We start from the raw sequence: 7,843 nt of genomic DNA on the forward strand, positions 1-7,843 counted from the left end.
ACAAGTCCATGTTGGGGACACTCTGGGCAAATAATGGGGCTCAGCACAGTGACGCTGCTGGTAGAGTTGCTGCTTCCTGGCTCCTGTGATCTGGGTTCAGTCCTCATGGCTGACACTGTCTTCAGAAGCAGCTCCTCTGAGCGGGGAGCCGGGAACCATGTGAAAATTAACTGAGCTGACCTTACACTGCAGTACGATCCAAACGTACACAAGCAGACATTCATTCTGAACTCACAACAAGAGTATATTACAACAAGAAGAGGTGCCAGTGTCTGCCCAGCATGTCCGTTATGCATTTAACGTAAGTATTCGTCCAGGGTAAGGGAAACATTAGAGAGGCGGACTGAATCCAGGCCATGTTTCCCACCGCTACCTCATTTGAGGGTTGCATTCAAAATTTTCCTAAAACTCATAAACACAAGAGATCCTGAAGATGTTAGAAATCTTGAGAAACCCACTCAATGCACAAGTCATTCAGCATCGTTGGAGGACCTATTGATTCTCAGCATTGATGCCACCTATAACCATATAACAATTACAGCACGGAAACAGGCCATCTCGGCCCTTCTAGTCTGTGCCGAACGCTTACTCTCACCTATCCCCACTGACCTGCACTCAGCCCATAACCCTCCATTCCTTTCCTGTCCATATACCTATCCAATTTTACTTTAAATGACAATACCGAACCTGCCTCCATCACTTCTACTGGAAGCTCGTTCCACACAGCTACCACTCTCTGAGTACAGAAATTCCCCCTCATGTTACCCTTAAACTTTTGTCTCAACTCATGTCAACCTAACTCTCAACTCATGTCCCCTTGTTTGAATCTCCCCTACTCTCAATGGAAAAAGCCTATCCACATCAACTCTATCTATCCCCCTCATAATTTTAAATACTTCTATCAAGTCCCCCCTCAACTTTCTACACTCCAAAGAATAAAGACCTAACTTGTTCAACCTTTCCCTATAACTTAGGTGCTGAAACCCAGGTAACATTCTAGTAAATCTTCTCTGTACTCTCTCTATTTTGTTGACATCTTTCCTATAATTCGGTGACCAGAACTGTACACAATACTCCAAATTCGGCCTCACCAATGCCTTGTACAATTTTAACATTACATCTCAACTCCTATACTCAATGCTCTGATTTATAAAGGCCAGCATACCAAAAGCTTTCTTCACCACCCTGTCACATGAGATTCCACCTTCAGGGAACTATGCACCATTATTCCTAGATCACTCTGTTCTACTGCATTCTTCAATGCCCTACCATTTACCATGTATATCCTATTTGGATTACTCCTACCAAAATGTAGCACCTCACACTTATCAGCATTAAACTCCATTTGCCATCTTCAAGCCCACTCTTCTAACTGGCCTAAATCTCTCTGTAAGCTTTGAAAACCTACTTCATTATTCACAACACCACCCACCTTAGTATCATCTGCATACTTACTAATCCAATTTACCACCCCATCATCCAGATCATTAATGTATATGACAAACAACATTGGACCCAGTACAGATCCCTGAGGCACACCACTAGTCACCGGCCTCCAACCTGACAAACAGTTATCCACCACTACTCTCTGGCATCTCCCATCCAGCCACTGTTGAATCTATTTTACTACTTCAACATTAATACCTAACGATTGAACCTTCCTAACTAATCTTCCATGCGGAACCTTGTCAAAGGCCTTACTAAAGTCCATATAGACAACATACATTGCTTTACCCTCGTCAACTTTCCTCGTAACCTCTTCAAAAAATTCAATAAGATTTGTCAAACATGAACTTCCACGCACAAATCCATGCTGACTGTTCCTAATCAGACCCTGTCTATCCAGATAATTATATATACCATCTCTAAGAATACCTTCCATTAATTTACCCACCACTGACATCAAACTGACAGGCCTATAATTGCTAGGTTTACTCTTAGAACCCTTTTTAAACAATGGAACCACATGAGCAATACACCAATCCTCCGGCACCATCCCCTTTTCTAATGACATTTGAAATATTTCTGTCAGAGCCCCTGCTATTTCTACACCAACTTCCCTCAAGGTCCTAAGGATATCCTGTCAGGACCCGGAGATTTATCCACTATTATATTCCTTAAAAGCTCCAGTACTTCCTCCTCTTTAATCATCATAGTTTCCATAACTTCCCTACTTGTTCCCTTACCTTACACAATTCAATATCCTTCTCCTTAATGAATACCAAAGAAAATTAATTGTTCAAACTCTCCCCCATCTCTTTTGGCTCCACAAATAGCTGTCCACTCTGATTCTCCAAGGGACCAGTTTTATCCCTCACTATCCTTTTGCTATTAATATAACTGTAGAAACCCTTCGGATTTATTTTCACCTTACTTGCCAAAGCAACCTCGTATCTTCTTTTAGCTTTTCTAATTTCTTTCTTAAGAGTCTTCTTACATTCTTTATATTCCTTGAGCACCTCATTTACTCCATGCTACCTATATTTATTGTAGATATCTCTCTTTTTCCTAACCAAGTTCCTTTCAACCTAACAGGAACATAATGATACTGTACCCTCAAAATTTCACCTTTAAATGACCTCCATTCCTCTATTAATCCTTCCCATAAAACAAATTGTCCCAATCCACTCCTTCTAAATCCTTTCGCATCTCCTCAAAGTTAGCCTTTCTCCAATCAAAAATCTCTATGCTGGATCCAGTCCTATCCTTCTCCATAATTATATTGAAACTAATGGCATTGTGATCACTGGACCCGAAGTGCTCCCCAACACATACCTCCGTCACCTGACCTATTTCATTCCCTAACAGAAGATCCAACACGGCCCCTTCTCTAGTTGGTACCTCTACGTATTGCTGCAAAAAACTATCCTGCACACATTTTATAAACTCCAAACCATCCATCCCTTTTACAATATGGGCTTCCCAGTCTATGTGTGGAAAATTAAAATCTCCCACAATCACAACCCTGTGTTTACTACAAATATCTACTATCTCCTTGCAAATTTGCTCCTCCAATTCTCACTCCCCGCTAGGTCTATAATACACCACTATAAGTGTTACTACACCTTTCCCATTCCTCAATTCCACCCAAATAGTCTCCCTAGATGAGCCCTCTAATCTATCCTGCCAGGGCAACGCTGTAATAGTTTCTCTAACAAGCAACGCAACACCTCCCCCCCCTTGTCCCTCCGATTCTATCACACCTGAAGCAACAAAATCCAGGAATATTTAGTTGCCAATCACACCCCTCCTGCAACCATGTTTCACTAATAGCTACAACACCTGACCTGCTGAGCTCTACTGGCATTTTTGAATGTGTGTCTCCAAATTCATTGTCCATTGAAGGAACTAGCAGTGGCACTCCCGTTTTTCCATCCAATTTGTCAAGCCAAGAGATGTTTTTGGAAGGTCACAGCAGGGGTCTAATTACCCACCAAGCTTCAGAAAGTCAGAGAGGTGAGAACACTGTCCTTCTGCAGCCAGCAAAGTGAGCGAGAGCCACAGGCAGCCAAGGTCTGTCTGAGGTCTTCAACCAATGGGAGTGAAAGTGGCATTGGCACCACTCTAGGTACGGGACTGAACTTCATGGATAGCAGTGAACCCTGGACTCTATGAACTCAGGAGGATAGTTAGAGCTGTGTGTGTGTGTGTGTGTGTGTGAGTTCGCATTCCACTTTATTGCCATAGCATAAATATACATGGGGTGGCAGGGTGAAGATACGTCTCTAGCAAAGGAGGCGTATGCAACCCCTGATGCCTGATGCCAGGCAAAAAAAATCTCTGAAGAGTATTGATTATATCTGTGGTCTCTTGTAAAGACACTGCCCAGAAGAAGGCAATCACAAAACACTTCTGTAGAAAAATTTGCCAAGCACAATCATGATGGTGGAGACTATGATCACCCATGTCATACGACATGGCTCACAATGATGATGATGATATAGGAGTGAAGTACTTAATTAATCTTAGAGTAGGTTAAAAGGTCAGCACTACATCATGGGCTAAAGGCCCAAATTGTACAATCTTCAATATTAATCCAGAGATAATGTGTTGGGATGCTGCACCATTAAATCATAATTATTGTACCTGAGAGAAATGGCACAGATTGCAAATCTGCTTCAATTATACCTATAAAGAAGAATCTAACCAGTATTTTAGCCAACTACTGTACGTGCCTGTTCTCTGTGTTTTGTATGTAGAATCGATTTTGGAGAAAAGCGCACTCCAGGTATCCTGGCAATAGCTGTACAGGCACCGACCCCAACCGAAACTTTGCTGCCAAGTGGTGCTGTGAGTTTATCCGTTTTGACAGAGACCTTCTGCGTGAGGGGTAGTGAGACTAGCTTTGAAATGGTTTTAGTTTTTATGTTTGTGGGAAGAAATGATGGCAAAGAATCGGGTATTTGTTCATTCCTACTGCTAGCATTCACACCCGATGTTCATCCAGGATTGTATTGGGTGGTTCAGCTGTGAATTTCAGAGATCAGGCCCAGGCTATTTCCACCCTGAAATGTGTGTGTGAGACACAGGCAGGAAGTGACTCCTGGAGACTTGAATGTCCTTGTATTAACTATATCCATTCACAGCTTCTACAGGCATTTTCCAGGGTTTGTCAGTTAGCAGACCAGAGAGGAGATCAGGCCTGTGGAAGTCTCACAAAGGAAAGATGAATGCTTAGATTTCATATTCCATCCATGGCTGATCTTCTGACAAGTTGGCCGGACATGACACTCTGTGACTGCCTTCACCTCAAATGCGTTAGATTATAATTGAGTTTGAACGTTACTGGGCCTTAACAGGGAAATCTGAAAAAAAGGACCCCATCAGTTTTGGGGAACGTCCTTCCTGCTGCCCCAAAGAATCAGCTAAAATCTCTTTGAAACCCATTTCTCAACAGGACATCTGTGAGACCCCTCCCACTGTCCCCTGTAATCAGATGCTTCGATCACATTCTCACCCAAAATCTGCAAAATATCACAATAGACGCCCTTTGACTTTTATATGCCCACACTCACATATACACATTGCCTGACTGGTTGCATCCTGCCCTGGCATGGGAACCCCATTGCACAGGAATCCAGGAGGCGACAGAGTGTGTCGGGCTCAGCCAGTTCCATCGTGGGTACAGCTCTCCCCGTCGTTGAAAACATCTGCAGGAGGTGACGGTGATGTCTCAGAGAAGAATATCTCTCCTTAAGGACCACCATCGGGCCACACCCACTTTTCAATGCTGCCATCAGGCACGAGAAATGGGTGCATTAAGACTCGCACATCAACGTTCAACAACAACTCCTTCAGGTTCCCGAAACAAGGTGCACGATGCCAGTTTTACCTCAGACTACATTCCCCAATACTTGCAGTAATGCCATTACGTTTGTACCTGTTTATTTTGTGTAAGTTGTGTAGAAGTTGTCCTTGTCATGTTTGTGATGTACTGTGCTGTTGCTGCTGTAAAAAAGCAAATCCTCATGGTATTTTATACCTTGGGCTTTACACCTGCCCATTATGCTTCAGGCTGGTCATAGGTGTCTCTGCTGGATTCCCAGATTCCAGGGTACTCTGCCATTCATATTTGGTCCCCATCTTCAGTCCCTTCATTACAGACCCTCACTGCATGCGGTCTACACTCATTTTAGAACCAAAGAAACATAGAAAACCTACAAAAACAATACAGGGCCTTCGTTCCACAATGCTGTGCCGAACATGCACTTACCGGTACTTTAGAAATTACCTAGGGTTACCCATACCCCGCTATTTTTCTAAGCTCCATGTACCTATGGAGAGACTCTTAAGTCCCTATTGTATCTACCTGCAACACAGTTGCCGGCAGCCCATTCCACGCACTCACCACTCTCTGAGTAAAAAACGAACCCTCAGACATCCCTCTGTAGCTACTTACAAGCACGTTGAAACTGTGACCTCACATGTTAGTCATTTCAGCCCTGGGAAAAAGCCTCTGACTATCTACAAGATCAATGCCTCTCATCATTTATACACCTCTATCACGTCACCTCTCATCCTCTGTCGCTCCAAGGAGTAAAGGCCAAGTTCATTCAACCTATTCTCATAAGACATGCACCCCAATCCAGGCAACATCCTTGTAAATCTCCTCTGCACTCTCTCTATGGTTTCCACATCCTTCCTGTAGTCAGGCGACCAGAACTGAGCACAGTACTCCAAGTGGGGCCTGACCAGGGTCCTATATAGCTGCAACATTACCTCTCGGCTCCTAAACTCAATTCCTCAGTTGATGAAGGCCAATGCACCACATGCCTTCTTAACCATGGAGTCAATCTGCACAGCTGCTTTGTGTGTCCTATGGACACAGAACCCAAGATCCTTCTTATCTTCCACACAGCCAAGAGCCTTCCCATTAATACTATATTCTGTCATCATATTTGACCTACCAAAATAAACCACCTCACACTTATCTGGGTTGAACTCCATCTGGTACTTCTCAGCCCAGTTTCGCATCCTATCAATGTCCTGCTGTAGCCTCTGACAGCCCTCCACACTATCCACAACACCCCCAACCTTTGTGTCATTAGCAAATTTATTAACCCATCCCACGACTTCCTCATCCAGATCATTTATAAAAATCACAAAGTGAAGGGGTCCCAGAACAGATCCATGAGGCACACCACTGGTCACTGACCTCTGTGCAGAATATGACCCATCTACAACCACTTCCATGGGCAAGCTAATTCTGGATCAACAAATCAAGGTTTCCTTGGATCCCATGCCTCCTTACTTTCTCAAAAAGCCTTGCATGGGGTACCATATCAAATGCCTCGCTGAAATCCATATACACTACATCTATTGCTCTACCTTCATCAATGTGTTCAGTCACATCCTCAAAAAATTCAATCAGGCTCGTAAGACACGATCTGTCTTTGACAAAGCCATGCTGACTATTCCTAATCATATTATACCTCTCCAAATGTTCATAACCTGCCTCTCAGGATCTTCTCTATCAACTTACCAACCACTGAAGTAAGACTCACTGGTCTATAATTTCCTGGGCAATCTCTACTCCCTTTCTTGAATAAAGGAACAACATCTGCAACCCTCAAATCCTCCAGAACCTCTCCTGTCCCCATTGATAATGCAACGAACATTGCCAGAGGCTCAGCAATCTCCTCCCTGTCCTCCCACAGTAGCCTGGGGTATATCTCATCCAGTCCCAGTGACTTATCCAACTTGATGCTTTCCAAATGCTCGAGCACATCCTCTTTCTTAATATCTATTTGCTCAAGCTTTTCAATCCACAGTAAGTCATACCTACAATCGCCAAGATCCTATCTGTAGTGAATAGTGAAGCAAAGTATTCATTAAGTACCTCTGCTATCTCCTCCAGTTCCATACACACTTTTCCACTGTCACACTTGATTGGTCCTATTCTCTCGCATCTTATCTTCTTGCTCTTGTAGAATGCCTGGGGTTTTCCTTAATCCCGACCGCTAAGGCCTTCTCATGGCCCCTTGTGACACTCTTCTTAATCTCCTTCCTGCTAGCCTTATAATTTTCTAAATCTCTATCATTACCTAGTTTTTTGAACGTTTCGTAAGCTTTTCTTTAGTTCTTATCTAGATTTTCAACAGCCTTTTTTCACCATGGTTCCTGTACCTTACCATCCTTTCCCTGTCTCATTGGAATGTACCTATGCAGAACACCACACAAATATCCTCTGAACATTTGCCACATTTCTGTTGTACATTTCCCTGAGAATATCTGTTCCCAATTTATGCTTCCAAGTTCCTGCCTGATAGCGTCATATTTCCTCTTACTCCAATTGAACACTTTCCTAACTTGGCTGTTCCTATCCCCCTCCAATGCTATGGTA

This window comes from Hemitrygon akajei, chromosome 3 (genome assembly GCF_048418815.1).
Source record: "Hemitrygon akajei chromosome 3, sHemAka1.3, whole genome shotgun sequence".
NCBI lineage: Eukaryota > Metazoa > Chordata > Chondrichthyes > Myliobatiformes > Dasyatidae > Hemitrygon > Hemitrygon akajei.